The sequence below is a fragment of the Phoenix dactylifera genome, chromosome 4 (assembly GCF_051530095.1).
Source record: "Phoenix dactylifera cultivar Ajwa chromosome 4, Ajwa_hap1_PhDact_Kaust_v1.1, whole genome shotgun sequence".
Lineage (NCBI taxonomy): Eukaryota > Viridiplantae > Streptophyta > Magnoliopsida > Arecales > Arecaceae > Phoenix > Phoenix dactylifera.
In genome coordinates this window covers 31399921-31424376 of record NC_143193.1, presented here as the reverse complement: position 1 = coordinate 31424376, position 24456 = coordinate 31399921, and the positions used below count along the sequence as shown (strand labels likewise).

The 24456-nt window shown below is 37.3% G+C and overlaps 1 non-coding gene across 1 annotated transcript; it reads left to right on the top strand.

The window, feature by feature from the left end:
* Nucleotides 1-6630: 6630 nt before the first annotated feature.
* LOC149753789 (small nucleolar RNA R71) lies at nt 6631-6739 on the top strand. Its single transcript, XR_016409274.1, has one exon. It is a non-coding gene; the product is annotated as a small nucleolar RNA R71 (small nucleolar RNA).
* Nucleotides 6740-24456: the final 17717 nt, after the last annotated feature.

Genomic DNA, 24456 nt, shown 5'->3' with positions numbered 1-24456 from the left:
GAGTGAGGAATCACGGGAGTACAATGCAACTCAATATACCATGAGAAGGGCTCTACAAGTCTTTGAAATAGAGGAAATGAAATCAATTTACAAAAGAAGTCATTTCACAATTCAGATCCAATTTAATTACTCATAAAGGAGTATAATCAAGCTACGACTCACAAGTCTTTAAAATAGAGGAAATGAAATCAATTTACAAAAGAAATCATTTCACAATTCGGAATCAATTTAATTACTCATCAACCCCTCGTAATTCCTCTCAATGTTCCCTCAAATGCATGTACAGAATAATCAAGCATGGAGAATCAAGATTATAGAGGAATCTACTACAATATCAATCAATATGCTCAAGTGGAATCAATTCACACTTGGCGACATTCATGAAAATGAATTAAGGATGCTCATGGTGCAAAGTACATGACTCCCACTCACTTATCAATCTGGCACAGCCCTGATACGCCTCCAAAAATCTACAGCTGGCAGTGGGAAACTTCTTCCTCTTATTTCCTAGCTTCTTGCCCAACTGTGACATGCATTTACAATACATTTAGTTTTGTATCAAGGGCTATAATCTACGTGCCAATTATAATATAGGGAACTTTAATTGATTCAACTTCCCCATTCCCTAAATCTTTTCTTTTCTTTCTTCTTTTTCTTTTTAATTAATTAACTTACCATTTATATGTATTAGAGACTCCCTTGCATGAGTACAAGGTCCCTTTTAGCTTGATCTAGGCTTAATACCCTATTATAGCATGAAATCCCCTATTTTTCCACCCGGATGAACAGTAACCCGGACCGACAGCCGGTTACTTCATCCCGGGTTTGATCCACTTTCCAGACTCCAAATTTGATAAAATTTTTACCTAACATTCTACACTCATAGAGGATTCCAGAATAGTAATATGCATCACTATCGGAGCCGTTTGTCCCCCGAAATAATTTGCCGAAGTTGAGACTTCGACACAGTTTTTCCGTAATACCGGAAAAATTTGTCGAAATCCGATTCTTCCTCTTTTAACCACCTCTACAACCCTTATCCGACCCCTCTAGACTATATCCACCCTTTGTATAGCCTAATGTCATCAAAAGACTAGATAGGGATGGATATTTACCTTTTTCTTTTTGGAAATCGAGGTCCTTGTGTAGAGGGGAAGGAGATCTACGTTTTTCCCTTCAGCTGGAAGTGCAACCGGGATCCCTTTCCTCCTTGAATCCCCTTCCTCTTCTTCTTTCTTCTTCTTCTTCTTCTCTTTTTCTTTCTTTCTTTCCTCTGTTTCACGCCTGAGAACCCCCTCCCTCTTTCTCTCGGTTTCATTCCAAAAGCCAGCTCAAACCCTCCAATTAAATCACATCAAGATACTATTCACCCTTTGTTTAATATTATTAAATTCCCATTTTGCCCCTAACACTTCAACATATCTACCGTTATGCCATTAACTTTTGATTCCTTTCCAATTTTACCCTTACCACTTCAACACATCTACAACTATGCCATTATCTTTTCATTCCTTCCAATTTTACCCCTCATATCAATTTTAAATGACTATTCTATCCTTTTTTATATATAAAAAAAAATATTTTGGGGTTATTACATCCTCCCCCCCTTATATAAAATTCGTCCTCGAATTTAAAAGAGTAAATTACCTGTCATAGCTGCATTCGATGTCTGTGCCTCCTGTGGATTTACCGTGAACACCCTTCCTTGCCCTCTGCCTACTGAAGCTGACAGTTGAGATGGTCCAGCACTCTGCTGTGATGTTTGTGCTTGACCTCTACCTCTGCCTACAGGCTCCCTACTACTAGGCCTGTCCATCTGCACAGAAGGATAGGATGCCAAAGGCACAAACTGCTGGGTGGCACCCTGCGGGCATTCTCTGACAAAATGACCCGGCTGTCCACATCTGTAGCACACTCCCTGACCCATTCTACATCTGCCAGGGTGCTGCTTCCCACATATGCCACATACTGGCCATGATTGGAACCTAGATTCAGTTCTGGCCATAGTGACTGGAGGACGAGGTACTGATGGTAGAAAAGTATCTTGTGATTGACCTCTTCCCCTCCATTTTCTCTTACGTGGGGCAGGTGGAGCTGAGCGTACAGACTGCTCCATCGGGCCCTCCGGGAGACTTGCTCCCTCAGATCTACCTCGGCTGCTTTGCCCTTTCCCCTTACTCATTTTCCTCTGTTCTCTTTCAGCCCTTTCCTCTTTGTTTCTGATCTCCCACTGTTTTGCTTTATCAATCAGCCTAGACAAGGTGGGGACCTCTACTGCCAGTACTGCATTATAAAGCGGAGAAATCAGATCTCGTCTGAACCTTTCTATCCTGGCAGCTTCAGTGGGGATGATGTAAGGAGCATACTTCCCCAATCTAGTGAACTCACGAGCGTACTCAGATACGCTCATTCCGGGCATCTGCTTCAGCCTCTCAAACTGAAGAGCCCGATTCTGCCTCTCAGCCGGAGACAAAAACTCATCCATCACTGCTTGCCTGAACTCTTCCCAGGTTGGAGGATTCCTACTGTACAATTTGTCCTCCACTTGTCTCTGGTACCAGTCCCAAGCATCTTCCTTCATTGTAAGCCCTACAAGTTCTATAGCTCTTGCATCAGAACAGGGCAGTCTCCGTATCATCTTTTCAGTCTCCTCCAGAAATCTCTGAGGATCTTCACCTTCTTCCCCCTTAAACTCCGGGGTTCTGAGCCTCAGAAATTCCTGTACAGTAATCCCCTCATCATCTAGAGCCCGCCTGGCCAAACTTCTTGGCACAGGTACAGGAGGTGGGATGGATACTACTGACGGGGCAGGAGATTTCCCCCGAGCAATCTGCTCCCTCAGAGCCTGATTCTCCGCCAGTAACTGTTCCATCAATGTATCTCTACTTTCTACATCTCCTTGATCATCAACCCTCCGTCTATCAGCAGGAGGAGGTTTTTCTCTTTGGGGCTCGACATGTGCAGAACCCGCATCCAATGCTATATCTGGCTCCATCCTCCTTCCAGGACGAGCAGGTCCTCTCCTTGGAGGTATTCTTTATATCTCTCTAAAAAAGTCAAAAAGAGAGGATGGTCGTTACACACTGAGTCATGATATATTTTACTGAGTTGTAAATGACTCATAAAATAACATACAGAAAAATCCTATGCTCCATAGTATAATCCTATACTTAATCCTGACTCATCCTATTGCTCTGACAGGACTCTTGTTTAATCTTTGCTCTGATACCAAGCTTTGTCACGACCCCCGCCCCGTTCCCGGCGGGCCGCCGTGACGGTCCTAGGGTGCGGGTAGGCATAAGGCCACCAGCCACCACGTAGAACCCTACTACCTATCAATCATCCATAAATTCTGAAAAATTTTGGCATGATGCATGCACAAAATGATCACCTTTCCTATGGTGACCTGTCAGGATTATCTCAATACATATAACACACTACCTGTCAGAGCAGCAATCACATAATCTGTCACATAATAAACCTGGACAATATATAGCAATACATCATCTCAGGCATATAACTCATCTGCACACATATATATATACCTGCTTCCTAATCCATCCATGGTCAAACCCATATCCACAACAGGATCTATGACTGTAATTATGCACTATATACAATAGAAGGTTTATAATACACCAAAAGGTATAAACCTCTATCTACATTATACTATACTATACTATGGAGCGGCACAGCTAGCAGGCAACCACTAATCCTGCTCCTCTCTATACAATACCTGCCCTGCAATCAAAAACACCAAACTGGGGAGTGAGTATATAAATACTCAGTGAGTGGAGTAGAGAGTACTATGCACATGAGACAGAATATAATCATGGCTCGAGATGAAATCTCAAGATCAATAACAACATGAACATGAACTCAACATAGAGAATATAGAGTAAATCATCAATATCACCACAATCAATATCAACTCATCTGAAGCATATATGGAATAATCAAGTAAACATATATGCTACTCATGAATATGCTCAACAGATCATAATACTGGAACATACAAATCAGGTGTCAATATGCTGAAATCATCACTAGACAGCTGTCGGGAGGTGGGTTTTACGCCCCAGGCGAACCAGCAACAACTCCCTACTGTCACATGCATATGCAGGATAAGACACCATATCGATAATGTAAATGCTAGACAGCTGTCGGAAGGTGGGTTTTACGCCCCAGGTGAACCAGCAACAACTCCCTACTGTCACATGCATATGCAGGATAAGACACCATACTGATCATATAAATGCTGGCCAGTATCCAGAACAGAAATCCATCTCACATCTACATACTAAACGGCACCTCGCGGGAATTCTACATCCGCGGAAAGCCATACTGTACCTCGCGGGGTCTTACTATGCCCGGCGGCAAGCAGAATATAAGTCGTAGGACCGGCCGATCCTACGCCTAGGGCCGTGTCCCCCCCTAGGAAGGGACTGGGCTCCGCCCACCCAGAAGGCTACTATGTGCACAAAGGCCGATGTTCAACCCCATCGACTATAGGTGTCCTGCAAATACTGCCAAGCCATGCATAAATGCCATAATGCACTCTCCCAATACTCTACTAAAAAGGAGCATAATCAAGACTACCACTCACTCGGCCACGACCCAATTATAACTAACATCAGGGTTGGGAGTGAGGAATCACGGGAGTACAATGCAACTCAATATACCATGAGAAGGGCTCTACAAGTCTTTGAAATAGAGGAAATGAAATCAATTTACAAAAGAAGTCATTTCACAATTCAGATCCAATTTAATTACTCATAAAGGAGTATAATCAAGCTACGACTCACAAGTCTTTAAAATAGAGGAAATGAAATCAATTTACAAAAGAAATCATTTCACAATTCGGAATCAATTTAATTACTCATCAACCCCTCGTAATTCCTCTCAATGTTCCCTCAAATGCATGTACAGAATAATCAAGCATGGAGAATCAAGATTATAGAGGAATCTACTACAATATCAATCAATATGCTCAAGTGGAATCAATTCACACTTGGCGACATTCATGAAAATGAATTAAGGATGCTCATGGTGCAAAGTACATGACTCCCACTCACTTGTCAACCTGGCACAGCCCTGATACGCCTCCAAAAATCTACAGCTGGCAGTGGAAAACTTCTTCCTCTTGTTTCCTAGCTTCTTGTCCAACTGTGACATGCATTTACAATACATTTAGTTTTGTATCAAGGGCTATAATCTACGTGCCAATTATAATATAGGGAACTTTAATTGATTCAACTCCCCCATTCCCTAAATCTTTTTTTTTCTTTCTTCTTTTTCTTTTTAATTAATTAACTTACCATTTATATGTATTAGAGACTCCCTTGCATGAGTACAAGGTCCCTTTTAGCTTGATCTAGGCTTAATACCCTATTATAGCATGAAATCCCCTATTTTTCCACCCGGATGAACAGTAATCCGGACCGACAGCCTGTTACTTCATCCCGGGTTTGATCCACTTTCCAGACTCCAAATTTGATGAAATTTTTACCTAACATTCTACACTCATAGAGGATTCCAGAATAGTAATATGCATCACTATCGGAGGCCGTTTGGCCCCCGAAGTAATTTGCCGAAGTTGAGACTTCGACACAGTTTTTCCGTAATACCGGAAAAATTTGTCGAAATCCGATTCTTCCTCTTTTAACCACCTCTACAACCCTTATCCGACCCCTCTAGACTATATCCACCCTTTGTATAGCCTAATGTCATCAAAAGACTAGATAGGGATGGATATTTACCTTTTTCTTTTTGGAAATCGAGGTCCTTGTGTAGAGGGGAAGGAGATCTACGTTTTTTCCTTCAGCTGGAAGTGCAACCGGGATCCCTTTCCTCCTTGAATCCCCTTCCTCTTCTTCTTTCTTCTTCTTCTTCTTCTCTTTTTCTTTCTTTCTTTCCTCTGTTTCACGCCTGAGAACCCCCTCCCTCTTTCTCTCGGTTTCATTCCAAAAGCCAGCTCAAACCCTCCAATTAAATCACATCAAGATACTATTCACCCTTTGTTTAATATTATTAAATTCCCATTTTGCCCCTAACACTTCAACATATCTACCGTTATGCCATTAACTTTTGATTCCTTTCCAATTTTACCCTTACCACTTCAACGCATCTACAACTATGCCATTATCTTTTCATTCCTTCCAATTTTACCCCTCATATCAATTTTAAATGACTATTCTATCCTTTTTTATATATAAAAAAAAATATTTTGGGGTTATTACAGGTATGGTGGGACAATCTGTAGTAGTATGACCCGACATATCGCAGATACCACAACACTCATTTCTAAGTTCTATAGTCTTGACAGGCTCAATCTTCCTAAGCTCAATTTCTTCTACCTTCCTAGTGAGGGCTGCCATTTTAGCATGAAGATCATCCTCAGTTCTGAGGTTGTAAAGGCCTCCCTGTACAGAGCTAGTAGGCTTAGGTAAAGATTTATTGTTTCTATCCCCGTTATCCCAAAGTTGGGCAGTCTCAGCAAGGGAATCCAAATACTCCCACGCTTCATCAGGATGTTTTTCTAAAAATCTACCATTGCACATGGTCTCTACAAACTGTTTCAACTGTGGAGATAAACCTTCATAAAAGAAGCTAATGGTTCTCCAAGTTTCGAATCCGTGATGAGGGCATGAGAGAAGAAGGTCTTTAAATCTTTCCTAACATTCATAAAATGTTTCATTATCTTTTTGTTGGAAATTGCTGATATGTCTTTTCAAAAAGTTGGTCCTTTGTGTGGGGAAGAACTTCTTTAAAAATTCTCTCTGCATATCTTGCCAAGTTCTTATTGATCTAGGTCGCAAAGAGTTTAGCCATGTTTTGGCCTTATCCTTTAGAGAGAAAGAAAACAATGTCAGCTTGAGGACATCCTCGGTGACGTTTGGCACTCTAAATGTAATGCTCAATTCTTCAAAATCCTTTAAATGAAGATACGCACTCTCGGATTCTAACCCGTGAAACTTGGGCAGCAATTGAATTACCCCAGGTTTGATGTCAAAATGTCCCACATTATCAGGAAAAATTATGCATGAAGGCTGACTAGTCCTAGCCGGTTGTAGGTATTGTCTTAGAGTCATAACATGGGGTTCACGTTCTCGATCGTGGTGACTCCCCGCATCTTCATTTAGATCAGCCATGTCACAAGGTGTGAGATATTGCGAAGGAATTTCAGGGGTATGTCCTAAGGGATGATCTAAAGTTGTACGACTTAATCGACCGGTGTCGTCCCTATTCCACTTTAACATGCAAAATAATTCCCTCTCTTTTTTCTTTTTTTTTAAAAAAAAATATAAGTACCAACTAAGATACCCTAAAACGACACCCTAAAACAAAAATCTATTCACAATCAAAAATGCAACAAAACATTACACCTCAATTTCTAATATTTTTCTTAAATTTCTAGACAGCTCCTAACTGGTTTGAAGAGGACACCTAAGCCTCCAATCCGGTCTAATGAACCGAGTTGACCAGGTAAGCTCCCAGGTAAGTGGAGGGGTCACGATGCGTTCGCAAAGGTCCCACTTAAAACCCACTTGCCTCGAACAGATGAACTGTCTCCCTTATAGGGACAAAACTTGCCTAGACATCAACTAAGCCACCGAGCAAAATTGGTGCAACTTTCGGTGGTCTTCGTCCTATTGAGCTCGAATGTCCTTAGGGGCCAACGTCTAGTTGATTTTAGTTAAGCTTGGGACATTTATGCACTGGGGTGATTTTTGGGCTAAGGACGAGTGATGAAATCCCGACCTTATCTTTTTAAATAGGTTCAGCCCTTAGAATATTTTATGTTGATGCCTTATACTATATGCAACAATCAAGAGATTTTTTTTTTTAATGTTTTATGACATGACATTAAATTTCATTGAATAGGTGATCAAGCAAATTATTTATTTTTTTTTAAATTTTATGAGTTGACGTTTGAAATTTGAATTCTGAAATTTGAAATTTGAAATTTGAAATTTTAGGTTTTTCCTCTTTTTTTTAATTTTTGAATAATCACCCTTGATCTTTTCTTAAATTTTTTTTTTCTTAAATTTTTAATTAGCACCAAGGGTTAATGAGATATGATAACGATAAAATTCTGATTCAAAAAAAATAAATAAATAAATACAGAAAATTTAAAGTAGAAAGCAGCAAAGTTTCGTATTAATCTGATGGTCTTACAAATATCAGAATGTCAATCAGACCGTTCAGATTATCTAACAATGTGTCTTGCACTAGCTGACCAAATTTAAGTCAAATCAGACGGCTAATTTCTATGATATCAGAGTTTGATGCAAACTGTGCAGGGAATTAAAAATAGTAGTAAAGATGCAATTTTTTTTTTCAAAAGAAAAATACTAACTACTAAGGTAAAAATTAAATCTAAAATTATACTAATAACTCAGCCGTTCCCCGGCAACGGCGCCAAAAACTTGGTGCTTTTGAAAAACTGTTCTCCCAAGTGCAGGAGAATCGCACAAGCAGTATAACTCGAAAGTCCGAGGTCGATTCCTCAGGGAACGAAATATGGATTATTAGCGTAATTTCAGATTTAATTAATACAATAAACTTGTGGATTAAGATGATGTTTTGCAAATAGAAAATAAATCAATAAATAGAGAATCGAAGTTAGGATAGATTAAGATGGTGCAGGGATCCAGAATCTCCTTTGATAATATCAAATTCTTGCGATAAATTCTATGATTCTTTTGTTTTCTTTAAGAATTATAAGCAGAAAATTTAATTATGGAGTATGTTCTTGATAACATGAATTCTTTTGTTAAGCATTCAACGTGCCTTATAACGTCAACGATGAATCAAATAATCGAGGAAGACATGTATCAATAAGCATAAATCATAAAAGAATTTTCAACATATAAGAATCATGGCATAATCAAAAGATAAATCGTATAAAGCAAAGGATTAGAATTTACATCATGAATTTGGTACACCAAATGATCTCCCTTCACCCATCACCTAGGATATCAGCCCTCCATCAAAGAGATAAGCCTCCTCATATTTTTTTTTTCTATTTCTCTCTTTTTTTTATTTTCGGAAACAGGGCATACCCTGTTTCCCTCTCTTTCTTCCTCTGTTTTCACTCTTCTTTTCTCTTCGGATGCCGGCCCCCCCTCCCAGCCGAGAAGGCCCTCTTCATATAGATCGCCCCGGAGCCCATGGACAAGTTAGGATTCCCCTGATCGCACGTGGAGAGGAGGTGACAACGGAGTGAATCCGGCGCTGATGGGTGCGAAGCTTCACGGAATGCTGTGGAGGAGATTGAGGGCGTATCACGGCAGATGGCTGAGAGCACGGGAGAAGCGGACACGGTGGAGACGGGATGCTGGGAGGCTTCACAGGCTCGGGCACTGGAGCTGATCGCGGGCATGGGAGCGTTGATCGCGGGATGATTACGGGGTAGCTGGGACGCGTTGCAGATCTGGTTGTGCGAGAGGAGCGGACGGCCGGGAAGAAGCTGGGCGGTGGCAGACGGCCGGGCGGTGATCGCGGGCTTGCGGGAGCTGTGGATGCTGGGAAGAGGCGCACGCGGAGGGAGGTGGAAGCACAAAAACATCACGGACGGCTGGGGAAGGGAACGCCCGATTTGGAAAGTTTTTGGAATTTTTCCCCAACTACACGTGATCTTTCTTTATTTTGATCCCCAATGTGCTCTAGAAGCTGTGGCATGTAGACATGTGTAGCTCCGGTGCAAGTATACTCAATGAATGGTGAATTCGATCAGACCATGACGGGGTTGGGCATACGCGGTCTGAGTTATGCATCTGTCTAAGCCCAATCTGTACTGAATACGTATTTTGGCCTCGATTTACGATCACCTATACTTAACAAAAATATAATATTAATCTAGTGAGATTATCATTATCTTGTTAGCGATAATACTAATTTATGTGGTATGTAGATCGCACTTTTGTGCTCTCATCACTTCTCCTCCATTATTTGATTTAGCAGAGGCCGGGAGGGAGAGGGAGAGGGAGAGGGAGAGGTGGGGGTCCTCCGTTGTTTGATTTAGCAGAGGCTGGGAGGGAGAGGGAGAGGGAGAGGGAGAGGTGGGGGTCCTCCGTTGTTTGATTTAGCAGAGGCCAGGAGGGAGAGGGAGAGGGAGAGGGAGAGGGAGAGGTGGGGGTCGTTGGGGGGCTTCTCATCCTTCACCGCCGCCGCAGCCACCGCAGCGACCGCGGAGGGCTTCTCCTCCTTCGCCGCCTCCTTCGCCGCCGCCGCAGCCACCGCAGGCTTCTCCTCCTTCGCAGCCACCGCAGCCACCGCGGCCACCGCAGGGCTTCTCATCCTTCGCCGCCGCCGCCGCCGCAGGGAAAGACCAGGTCCATTCCGGTCAGGCCGGCAGGGAGAGAGAGCGAGGAGGCGAAGGGGATTTGGGGCGAGGGCCTTTTCTTGGGCCGGCAGGGAAAGAGAGCGACGAGGGATTTGGGGACAATAGTTTTGTTTTGGGTGGAGAGAAAGAGAGGGGAGGGATTTGGTTGGCTTTCATCCCTTCACTTTTTTGGCTTTGGTCTTGGTTTTCCTTCCCTCACGTCACTCCTGATCCAGATGGGCCATCGGGAAGAAAGACAGGGGGATTGGAGATGGCTTCTTAGAGGGTGAGATTCTTTTAATTGTTTGGGTTGGATGGTTGCCGTGCTGTGATGTAGCTTGGGTATCGATTCCTTTAATTGTTTGGGTTGGATGGTTGCCGTGCTGTGATGTAGCTTGGGTATTGAAGGGGAGATGGGAGATGGGAGATGGGAGATGGGAGATGGTGGGATGGGATTTCTTTTAAACTAATTATTTTTCCATTCTTCTATTCGAGGATTATATTAAACTGAAGAGGCTTCTTGTCTATCTTTGTTAGATTCATGCATCTTTATTGAAATAGTATACTTGACAACTATCTATTTTCATATCATTTTTTTAACTATTTTATACTTATTAAAATTTATTATTATTATAATAATAATAAAAAAAAGAAAAGGCCCCATTCACTGAATTTGTCTTAGACCCCCAAATGTATTGGGCCGCCCCTGGTTTTCTGCTGCAATTTTTTTTGCAGGGTACAAAAATAAATCTATAGACTAATCAATCTAACTTGATGAAGTACTTTGTAGGTCAGTCAAAATGAACAAGAGTTGGATGACAATAAAAAATAGAATGAAGAGTAAAGAATATAGAGAAGGGGTGAAGTCCTTTATTGAATTTGTGGTGGCAAATTTAGGCTCAGCAAATGATATTTGGTGTCCTTGTGTCGAGTGCATGAATGACAAAAAACAAAGCATTCAAGTTGTCAAGATTCATTTGATGTTGAAAGGAATCTCGCCTTCTTACAAGACTTGGGTGCAACATGGAGAATCTGTTCACGTGCATCAATCTTGTGTTTCAAATGATGCTAACTATGATAATGGTGGAGGTGTTGAGGATAGAATGGCTGGGGATGGCACCGATGATAGGGACGAATTGTCTAATATGCTGGAAGCTGTTTACATGGGCGCTTTCATGAATGACAATATTGATGAATTGCCTAATAACTTGGGGAGGGAGGATGCACAGAATTTTGATAAGTTGTTCGATAATGCTCAACGACCCGTTTATCCTGGTTGCAAAACTTTTACAGTATTATCATTTGTTATTAAGATGCTTCATATTAAGGTGTACAACCAGTGGAGCAATTCCTCTTTTGACCTAACAGTTATTGGAGACACATAGACGATGAGCGTACAACTCTTGTACAATGCTTCGTAAGCATATTGAGCTAACCTAGTCTCTAAGTCATAAGGATCTCACCTAACAGTTATTGGACCCGTTCCTTGGTTAAGTCAGACCCACCATATATCCCGCAAAAATAAAGTTATGATTGGATCCTCACCTAACAGTTATTGGAGCCCAACCCCATCTTTACCCCACAATATCTCATGTTAATAGAAAGGTCCAATCCCCTGATGCAACTAGCCCACTGTATCCAGCCGAGACTAATTAACGCCGGAAAGATCTTAGCAACTCTACTACGGTGGAAGACCAATCAACTTAATATTAGATAATCAGATCTTAGTGATTCCAACTTTGAGCTTTCCATAAAAGGTAATCGATCAATTGGCCAGATAAGCAGGTCCTAATTAAGTAACCACCTTTAAGCTTTTCTAGACACCAATTAGATCAATTAATCAAAAATGGCTAGCTTAATGTATCGTTCACTCTCGATTGATTTAAGAAGATTTTAAGTCTCTTGGGATTTACATCTAATATAACCATCCACCCTATACCATATGTCATTCGATTTACATCTTATGTAAATGTTACATTGATTCAGGTTTACATCCAATGTAATTATGAAACCCTTTCATATATTATGTAATTACATCTTATGTAAATGACATAATTGTTTCAGTTTACATCTTATGTAAATGTCCTATTGTTTAAGTATTTTATTTACAACTCATACAAATAAATTTTGTTTAACTAATATATACATCTCATGCATACATTGTTTTAAACATAACCTTAAACAAGTATGAACATTATGATTACCACATGCTCCCTAGAACCATGGCTCTGATACCACTACTGAGTTACGTCCCGTTCGATGCGACGTTCGCAGCGAAATTCGAACGGAACGTCGTTCATCAAATGAACGCGCCTCGGATCGTAGAATTTAAAATTTTTTCTGGATCCAAATCCAGAAGATCTTTGAACTCATTAGGAAGGAAAAATAGGATATGAGGAGGGTTGATTAAGATTCATAAAAATGAAACAAAAATCAGAAGTTATAAATTTGAAGATCTCATCTTCAAAAATATTGTAGGTGTAGAACACCGCAGCTTGATGATCTTTCTAGGTTCTTGGTTAAGCCGCACATGTGTCCGGCCTCTACAGATATCCACACGAGGATCTAATCATCCGAGATAGGGTCTTACCGGAGTGCTAGCTCCTTGCAAAGATCTCTCATGACTATCATAATATTGGAAGATAAAAATCTGCAGGATACCTCTTTGAAGAAGAACGCTTTCTTCTTCAACCTTGCTCGCAATTAAGGAAGAGAAGGAGGTAGCTTTGCACGTGGATCTTCCTAGCCTTGCTCCCGTGGAAGAAAAGGAAGAAGAGATCCTTTTGCTGCCGTGGAGAAGGTGGAAGAAGAGGGCTTGAGGCATGATGGAAGAACTCCTTCTTCCTTAGCGTCGTGTGGTATCTCTTGTCTCCTTTTCTTCTAACGCCACCAACGCATTGGAGGAGGAAGAAGATGGACTCTCTTGCTGCCGTGGAGAGGAAGAGGATGGACTCCTCTTGTTGCCGTGGAAGGCAGAAGAGAGGAGAAAGGGAGGCGTGGGGAGGAAGAGGAGAGAATTGCTTCATGATGTCTCCCTTGCTACCCTTTTATAGATTGGGTTTAGGGCTTCTCCTAATCTTATTAGGAGTATGGGATAATAACTCACCCTTGAATTAATGCCAAGTGTCCAATCCTTGTGCTTATGGCACCATCAAATAGATGCATGACATGTGTCCACTTAATCAATTTCCTAATCACATTAGGTTTTGATCAATTTTCTAGATAAGCCTAATTCCTAATCAAATTAGGACTTAGGCAATTCCTAATCATATTAGGATAATTAATTTGGGAGCATGCATCCTACGACGCCATGTGGACTTTAAAGTTTGCGTAGTGTGAACACGACTTAAGTCATATTCAACCTACGACGACATGTGGACTTTAAAATCCGCACAAATCATGGTTTATTCAAATTGACCCAATCATGAACCCGAATCAATTTGGGTCGAACCCAATTTGATTTGGCTCATTAAATCAGCCCAATTGCAATCCAATTGCAATCAATTCCACTTAATTCTTCTTCCATTAACTCACTAATACTTAGTGGGTTAATTCAATCACCAATCATATTGATGATTGATTTCTATTGTGATTCCAAATCACAATTATGATAGTCTGACTAATTAAATTCTCTATGTGTGTGACCCCGTAGGTTCTATTCTGACTGGTAGTGAGACATATTGAGATCTCCATCTCAATATCACTAAAACTCCTTTCAGTGGACTGAAACGATTTCAGTTCTACTCTCAAGGTTCACTAATCACTAAGTGAATGCCTTCAACTCTCACAATCCACTAGTGACACCTAGCAGTATGTGGTAGCAACCCAGCATAATGGAATGTCTGAACCTCTAGGTGTAGTTAGCGTATGATACAGTCCCTCTATCATGGATCCCGACGTGACGGAGGTTATGGATATCTCATCAAACCCCATCGTCCGTCATATATCAAATTTATACGACTTCTGTTGCCCAAGGTGACAACCCAAGAGGGGGGGTGAATTGGGTTTTCTAAAAATTATGTTCCCTAATTTTTACTTTGAATAGAATGCAGCGGAATAATAAGATGTTATTTACTTAAGCTCTAGGCAATTACAAGTAAAGCAGTGGAAAATTAAGCTAGAGCAATTATACTATGGCTTTAGGGTGCAATTGATCTAAAATTAACTTTTAGTTGTATGATCAATTTTAATCTGTGTATGGTAAGAATGGAGTGGAAGCTAAGCAAATTCTAAACAATCACTTATAACTCTATAGAAAATAAAGCTAGAGATATTACACAATCAAGCATGAATGTAAGGCATGAAATACAAGAGATAAGGCATCACAAACACAAAGATGTATAGTGGTTCGGTGCACCCCAGCACCTACATCCACTCCCCAAGACCTCTTGAGAATTTCACTATAATCCCTCAGATTACAGTCGGTTGTTTTACAAGCTCACAACCCAACTTGTTGTTTTGCGAGATCACAACGAACTCGGTCGGTTTTCACAGGCTTACCGACTAGAACCAACCGATTGTTTTCACGGGCTCACAATCCAACCCAGTTGGTTTTTCCAAAGGCTCACCAACCACAATCTTACAACGATTGTTTTCCGGATTTACAATCAATCTAGTTGGTTTTCCCAAAGGCTCACCAACCACAACCTTACAAAGTTGGTTTTTCCTTTGGCTCACCAACAAACCTTAACCCCTTAATTCAATCTCTTGATTGAATCAAGTTACAAGATAATAGAGCAAGAGTTTAAATCAAATACAAGCTTCTCAAATAAGCAAATATAGCAAATATAAATAAGTAAAGTAAAGAGATGAAGCCCTCAAACAAATTTGTAGATGGAGGAACTCGGCTTCTCCTTTACTTGACCCTCTTCTGATTTTGCACGAAGTAGAGGATCACCGAGGCAGCACACGGATGGAGAGGAAGCTTTGGGATTCACTTGGATGCTCTTCTTCTCTCTATTTTACTTTGAATGGCCCTTTTGTGCTTATGGGAGATTTTCCTTGTAATCTCTTTGAAATCTCTTCCCTAAATGTTCTCTCCCACTTCCATACTCTCTTTCCTAACTCTCCTCTTGATTTTATAGCTTTAGAGGGAGTGCAAATAAAAATCTAGCCGTTAGAGACAAAAATAGAGCCGTTGGAATCAAGAAAAAACTAGCCGTTATGCCTCCCAGCGTGCTCGAGTCGACTCGGCTGAAGTAGGAGTCGACTCGGCTAAAACAGGAGTTGATCTGTGAATAGTAGTCTGCCGGCATTGTAGCTGGGAGTCGGCTCCGCACTGTAGCGCTGAAGTTGGAGTCGGCTCGAGATCACTGTAGCGCTGAAAATCAACTCTCTGTCTTTTTGTTTGTTCTCAGTCGGAGTCGACTCGTAGAGTATCGGAGTCGACTCGAGCACTGTTTCTTGAAACTCTAGAGTGCCAGAGTCGACTCTAAACTTCCCGGACTCGACTCGAGGACTATTCTTTTGAATCTTTCTTTGAATTTGCTCCTCCAACTTAAATCCTTTGAACTTGAAACTTGGGCCAATAAATTGTAGCTTTCTTCTAACTTTTCTTGAGAGTTTTTGAGGCCTTCTTGTATTTTTCCAACTTGCTATGTTCCTTGCAAAATAAATTATCTTTCTTCTTGCAACACAAACATTAGTAATTATACTTAAAGGTTTTGTGATCATCAAAATCAATCTTTAACTCAATCTTTGGATCATCAGTCTCCCCCTTTTTGATGATGACAAAACTTGTAGTATGTGCAATATAAAATATATTGTGTTCTAGGACTAATGCATAGCTAAGTTGCATGAAGTAGAAAACATATATATTTAAAACATATTTCATGATAATGCTTTAGATTTAATCAGTTTAACACAATCAACATATTTCAATTTAAGCTGATTTGTATTCAATTCAAAACATAAAGCATTATAAGCATATACTTAGAGATTTCTCCCCCTTTTTGACAACATCAAAAAGGTTGCAAGATAATGAAACATTAAGCACAAAGATAAGAATACTCAAATATTTCTTTTTCTTTTTGTACTCTGATTTGCATGTCAAATTATTGCAAGAATATGAATCATATAACTCAAGGCAATAATGTTAGAAAAAGATTAATGAGCATAGATCAGAGCCAATTATAATGAGAACACATCGAATGTGGTTCCAAAGATAGTTTTCAAATCAAGTGTAGGTGGAAATTTTCTCAAGTTAATTCAAGAAGTACCAAGAATGATATTCAAAGAAAGCACGAATGAAAATCTAATCATTCTTAATAATAAGTATGAAAGCTTGTTCATTTAAGATCTTTTGCCCAATATATGAAGTATTTTAGCAGCATGAGAGCAATTGAACTAATTTTCTTTTTGGAGTATAATAGCAATATATTAAGTATGATTTCAAAGTTCTTTTATTCCTTTAAAAATAAGTACATTTTGATACATATAATAATGAATTGGCACAAAATTGAAGTTCTAAAGAGCAAGCCAATAAGAACTCAGTAGTGAATTCCAAAATAGATTTTCTAAGAGATACTCAATGAAGTTCAACATTATTCTCCCCCTTTTTCATTAAGCTAGAGGCTCTTAAGATCAACTGTTTGAATTGCAATTAGGATCACTTCTTATTCAGTGTTCTTTCTCTCTCCTTTAGTTATGGATTTATGCGATTAAGTTCCATAAGATCTCTCCTTCTGAAATTTTCTTTCTCCCCCTCAATTGATCATTTCATTTAAGAGTTTAGAATTCAATAAAGTTGTCAATCTCAAAAATATATTTTCTATAAGTTTCAGCTTATTTTCATAAGACTCAATGTTTGAGATAAGACAACCTTTATAGAACTCATCTCAAGGTATAAACTTATTATATAATTAAAGCAAGTCTTGCAATATAAGGAGGTTCATCAAAATCAATCCATAAAAAATCAAGGTATGCATCAAATTAAAGTAACTTTAGGATAAGATACTGAATATCTAAAGCTCCCCCTCAAAAGATGCATTCTTCTTTAATCATTCTTTTCTTTTGTTGAATTTCAGATTTTAATGATAAACGTGGATAAAACTGAAACTTTATGATATCAAGAATGTAGAGTGATCTAGAATTATTCAAAATTTATAGCAATCACTCTTTTTAATCTTTCAAGAACAAGTTATGCTTCCTCTTAATCTTTAAGAAAATGTACTGAAATATTAATCAGAAAATGATTCATTTGAAGCTCAAATTCTTTCAAAAGCATTTACATTTTCTTTCTTTTAAGAATCATTTGAGTGAGCTGAAATGTTTCTAGACTTAAGATCATTCACTCTCTTAATAATATATATATATATATTGATGGAAGTCTTTAATAATGTAGGAGAGAAAACATATAGATGATCATGGAAGTAGATATATTTATAGAACTCAATTTCTTAATCATAGTTTTTCAGCAATGTATACATGAAGCACAATAAATCTTTTTAATATCAAAATAAAATCATATATTTAAAAATATTTGTTTGCAATTAAGATCATTGAAAGACACATCATTTAGACCAATATTAGTACACTTTAAGGATAAGAAAAGATATGTTTCGGATGCGTATCGAGACAATCAACCAAGGCGTCAAAATTAATTCTGTTTTTCTTATATTAAAATTTTTATTTAGAAATCATATTGAGTTATTCTCCTGAATGACGTGATCATTGAAGCATATAACTAAGGTTACAAAGATGTAACGATATAAGCATTTTTAAGTTAAGTTTAAGCTTTTATACAAAATCAGTTTCTGAATTTTCATAAGAATTTCCAAGAAGGCTTTCACAATTATAATTTGAGATATGTATCTTCTACATTGTAGCTCATCTTAAATTACTAAGATTGAAAACACATACTTCAATAACATTCGAGCACTTTCAGAATCTTTGTATTTAATATTGAGTTTCGATACAAAATAAAGAATATTTTAACAAGTATTAGGACATTATGTATCAAAGTTAGGCAAGTAAAAAGATAGATCAAGATCAATTCATTTTGCCCAAATAGAAATATCCTTCTCTTCTTCTTTTTGTAAATCTATTTAACTTTCAAAGATAATCGTGAATGATAAAACTGAAATTTCTTTTTAATATTACTTATAAAAAAAAACTTTATGTAGTATTTTAAACATTCAATCAAATTGTCCAAGCATGGAGCATTACAAAATATTGAGAATCCATAATTTAAAGCATCATGCCATATGCAAAATATATTATGTGTTAAGTCATGCATTAGAATATTAAGAGTAAGCATGTCAAGGATCAAAATAAACTCCCCCTATTTAATTATAATCTTGCACTGGTTTCATCCTTAAGGTGTGTTTCCAAGTGACTAAAAATTTGAATTAATTCTTCTTATATATTTTCATTTACTTTGTCTTTCATTTTTACTTTCTTATGCTCTATACTCTATTTGCTCCCTATCCGGTGGAGTTGGAAGGGGCACGAGGTACTACCACTAGCCTCCCTCTTGTGCCGTCCCTAATATATCCTACACCGAATAGTTGGGTCAAATAGTGCCGGGTACTACCACTAGCCTCCCCATTGGCACCATTCCTATGATGAGCAATATAGAAATGTTAAAATGTTTACTTCAAACTCTCCCTGTTTAAGTGTAGTTAATTACGGATTTTATCCCTTCCAAATGTGCCGAATATATTATGCTTGTTTTGCTTTTCCTTAAGATTGGAGTATTTGCCTTTGCTTAGATTTTACATCTCTTGAATAATATCCATTTTCTTTTCTTTATCTCTCTCTCTCTTTTTGTTATTCTCAAGTAATTTATATGAAAGAGCAGAATAAAGAAATAATCTTATGTATCATATAGATGTATATCATGCAAACAATTTTTTCATTGTGCTCAAGGATTCATAATTTCTCACAAGTTATTTTAAATCAAAATTTTAAGCATAAACTTGTGTATTTCATGGTTATGACATAGGCAAAGATATATTTTAGTTTGGGCAAACCATGAAACAATTTCTAAAGGTATAAGTCAATCAATATATATATATAGACATGATATCAAAAATTAATAATTAAAGACCTTAATCATGCCATAATAAGATTTAAGTTATTGACTTTGCTCAATTAATTTATGAGAGAGGTATCTAGAATTACCAATTCATTCTGCATTCTTCAGTCAAATACCTACTAGATTTCTTATGTACGAACTTTTGGCTGAAGAAGGTCCTCTCTCTTGTTTGCATGTGAATGTTTATTGTATCTTACATGGAGATATCCTTCAAGTTGAAATCTCTCATTTTCTTGCTCAAGGATCCTGCATTATTAACAAACTCCTTTTCTTTCTTGAAAGAAGGTCATTAGTTTCTTCAAGATACAAAACATTCATCCAACATATTTTTTAACTAGATGACTCAATATAAGATATGACAATAGTTGCATGTTGAGTCACTTTACTCAAGAGATTGCTTAAATATAAGCAAGCACATATCACTTGAACTAAAGAGATAGTTTCATTAATCAAGATGGTTCAAGGACAAGCATGTGAGGCAATAGAAAGATTCATCAAGATCAAATCAATTTCTTATTTCCAAAATCAATTTAGTTTAGATTCTATTTGCTTAAGATAATTATCAATAAGACATGTTAGCTAAGTTTTAATCAACTTATCTTAAACGGTTGTTTCTATCAAAATTCAGATTATGATTTATTTGTTATCAATAAAATATGATTCATTAAAGTTAGATTGAAATCTTGCACAAGGGCACATGATGAGCATACAATCTGGTCTACTAGCTGTATGATAAAATGATTATTCTATCATGCTTCAATACAGCTTTAAAACAATAGATCTACTTTGCTCATCCTTTTCAAATTCTACAAGATGGGGTCATAGACATACCTTCTTCATGCCAATCTTCTATAAGAGTTTTCTTGTGGACTAACTTTGGTCAATGAAGATCCCCTTTCTTGTTTGGCTTAATTTGGAGTTCGAAAGAAAATGTTAATTCATTTATCATACATATTTCAAACTCACCTTGCATGAGTTTAGTAAAATCTTCATATAAATCTCCATTAGTAGAACCAAAAATGATGTCATCAATATATACTTTGAGCAAGTAAGATATCACAAATTCTTCTTTTTGATGCATAGATTTATCACTATTACTTTCTATCAAAAAGGTTGCTTAAGCTTTTATATCATGCTTTTGATGCTTGTTTCAAATCATATATTGCTTTATCATATTTGTAATGAGTGTTTTCAAATATGGTGGTTAATTAACATATATTTTTTTTAATAAAGTAAGCACATAGGAGTCCATTCTACACACTCATTTGATAGAATATAAAGCTCATAAAGCAAGCAAATGATAATGTTGATCTTTACTTCTAATCATGCAAGAATTTCATCAAGATCTATTTCATCTTTTCTTGATTTAGTCTTTTAGTAGTCATCAATTTTTCTTCATTAAGTGCATTTCTGAAAAATTCAATTTGGTTCTAATTATTAACATGTTTTCACATTGTTATATGTAAAAGATTAACCATATACATATATAATTTGATTTTAGTATCTTGATAATAAATCATTAGTCTCATAAAGAATAAAATGAATTGATATTTCTGCAACTAAAATTTTTTCATTGAATATTCTATATGCATTGCTTGATGAATGATATCCAAGGACAGACATATCTATCAGATTTGGCATTACTTTCAAGAAACCATATCAAGTATAACATATACTACTGATAAATATGAAAGATATGCAATAGTTCATTTTCTATTTTTCAGAAGATCAAAAGGAGTTTTTATCAAAAATAGATCTAATATAAATCATATGTATGACAAGCAGTGATGATAGCTTTTAAAAATCATTTAAGTAGATGACTATCATACACAATTGTCTTTTTCATTTCTTCAAGAATTCTATTAATCCTAATTTACTTATGGTGTCCTTGGTGCTGAAACAATTGTATTCAATATTATTTTCTATGCACAACTTAATAAAAATTGGTTTTCAAGACTATCCCATGATACTTCTTTATTTTCATAGTTTGCAAACTTTTTTCATTTGAACCCTTTTTGTGAGTTTGTGCCAATGCAGAAAATATTTCAATTTACGTGCCAAGAACAAAGCCAGTGTAAGCTTTTGAAAACTTAGTATTGGAAACAACATCATTAGATTTAGAAATTGATTTTTGTTTGTTTCCTTAGTTAACATGCATAGCAAACTTTGACCTTTCAGAAGATAATCTAAGTAAGCCAATGGCAAGGTCTTTTGAGATTAAGTACATACTAGCATGAGTTGATTTTATATGCCAAAGATGGTTTCTTTAATCTTGGTATCCATAGTGCATATATTCAAAAGCACACCAAGTACACATTATCATATCTATGATCAATAAACAATAATGCCATGGATAAAAACTCTCAATCAAGCATATAGAGAATTCATAGAGTTATTCTTAATAAATTGATTAATCATTTAGCAACTTATCCAATAGTGAGTAAAGTATACTATAGAATGAAGTGATTTGATTATATTTCCAAAAGTATTTTCTATATCACAAAATTGATCAATACTTGCAATTCATATTTTAATCAAATACTAAACAAAAAATAATAATGAGATGCAAGGATTACCGATTTCATTATTATTATTATTATTTATTTAAAATTACTTTTCATAAGTATGTTTTAAGTTTCATTTTTTGACGTGTGTCTAGAACACTCATTTGTATGAATCTATTTGTTCCATGGGTATCTTGGCACATCTATGTCTATATTTTCATTTTGGGTACCCAAGCCTGCTTGAGTCCTTGAGAGTTAGGACATATGGTTCCTTTTGGAATCCAGATTTGTTTAATTTTAATAACTTTAACACTTGATTTAATTATGTTAGAACGATAGGTAAAGTTGTTATGCCCATTCTTTTCATGTTTGAAATAAGTTATTCTTTTTGATGATTTGCTTGACAAATTCAAAACATTTTTCTTTAGGGATTCATTGCTAAGTGAAGGAGTTAAGCCAAATTTTGATTTATCAAAATCAGCATGTTGGCTTTCAAACATCATTTTTAATCTTTCTGAACTTACAGTAAACTTGTTAATAAGAGATTTCAGTTGGTCAACTTCTTTACTCAAGTTTTGGTTTGTTTTCATTAAGCTATGATTTTTCTGAATCAATTCTTCTGAATTTAACCTTAAGCTTTTATTTTCAGAATTTAGTTTGTCTTGTATTTCAGCAATAAAATTTCTTTCTTTTGAAATTTGCAAATTTAGCTTTTTAAGATTTTTATTTTTCATAGTTAATTTTCTACATTCACCATACAAATCATGAAAAGCATTTAAAAGTTCATCATAAGAAAATTCTTCTTGAAAATTATTTGATGTAAGAGTAGATTCAGATTTTACCTTATCTTCTTGTGCCATAAAGCAAAAGTTAGTTACCTCTTGTAGTTCTTTGGAGCTAATATCATCATTGTTGCTCCTAGCTTTCATTTCCTTGCTTGACTCTTCCTTGGTCAAAACATTCTTCCTTTTTATTTCTTTCTTTCTTTCTTCTTGCTTCCTCTTCTTCTTTGTCTTTAGGAAGCTTTTTAATCTTTTTGTTGTTCTTTTTTCCTCGAGTCGACTCGGGTTTACTTGGAGTCGACTCGACTGACTTGAGAGTCGACTCGAGATCTTCGGGAGACGTCTCGTTCTCAGAGGCCTAAAAGATGATTCTCTGTCTTTTGAACTGTTCTGCCTCGGAGTCGACTCGGGCCTTGTCGGAGTCGACTCGGTTAACTTGAGGGTCGACTCTGAAATACTTGGAGTCGACTCGTTCACAGGATCTCCAAAACTAAGTCTCTGTTTTTCTCTAGGAGTCGACTCGGACAACCTGGGAGTCGACTCGGTTGAGGTGGGAGATTCAACACCTTTTTCTGCAGTCTCATTGTTAGTATATAATTGAAGCACATGTGAGCTAATTTGAGATTTATCATAAATATTTTCTAAAGTATCCCAGATCTCCTTAGCAGATAAGCATGCAGAAATTTCATTAAACTTCGTTTCATGAATAGCACAATATAATATGTTCATAGCATTAGCATTCAATTGTGCTAAGTCCTTTTCATTAATAGTTTGAGACAGTGTGTGAAGGTCATTTATTATGATTTTCTATAAATAATAGTTTTGTGATTGAATAAAAATGCGCATGCGTGCTTTCCAATATGTGTAGTTTATGCCATTAAACAGTGGAGGTCTATCAATTAACTGTCCCTCTCCTAGAAAACTATCTATTTGAGTTGTCATGATCTTTGGCTCTTGATCGCGAGATCAACAATTAATCTTGAGCACCTGCTCTGATACCACTTGTTGCCCAAGGTGACAACCCAAGAGGGGGGGTGAATTGGGTTTTCTAAAAATTATGTTCCCTAATTTTTACTTTGAATAGAATGCAGCGGAATAATAAGATGTTATTTACTTAAGCTCTAGGCAATTACAAGTAAAGCAGTGGAAAATTAAGCTAGAGCAATTATACTATGGCTTTAGGGTGCAATTGATCTAAAATTAACTTTTAGTTGTATGATCAATTTTAATCTATGTGTATGGTAAGAATGGAGTGGAAGCTAAGCAAATTCTAAACAATCACTTATAACTCTATAGAAAACAAAGCTAGAGATATTACACAATCAAGCATGAATGTAAGGCATGAAATACAAGAGATAAGGCATCACAAACACAAAGATGTATAGTGGTTCGGTGCACCCCAGCACCTACATCCACTCCCCAAGACCTCTTGGGAATTTCACTATAATCCCTCAGATTACAGTCGGTTGTTTTACAAGCTCACAACCCAACTTGTTTTTTGCGAGATCACAACGAACTCGGTCGGTTTTCACAGGCTCACCGACTAGAACCAACCGATTGTTTTCACGGGCTCACAATCCAACCCAGTTGGTTTTCCCAAAGGCTCACCAACCACAACCTTACAACGATTGTTTTCCGGGTTTACAATCAACCCAGTTGGTTTTCCCAAAGGCTCACCAACCACAACCTTACAAAGTTGGTTTTTCCTTTGGCTCACCAACAAACCTTAACCCCTTGATTCAATCTCTTGATTGAATCAAGTTACAAGATAATAGAGCAAGAGTTTAAATCAAATACAAGCTTCTC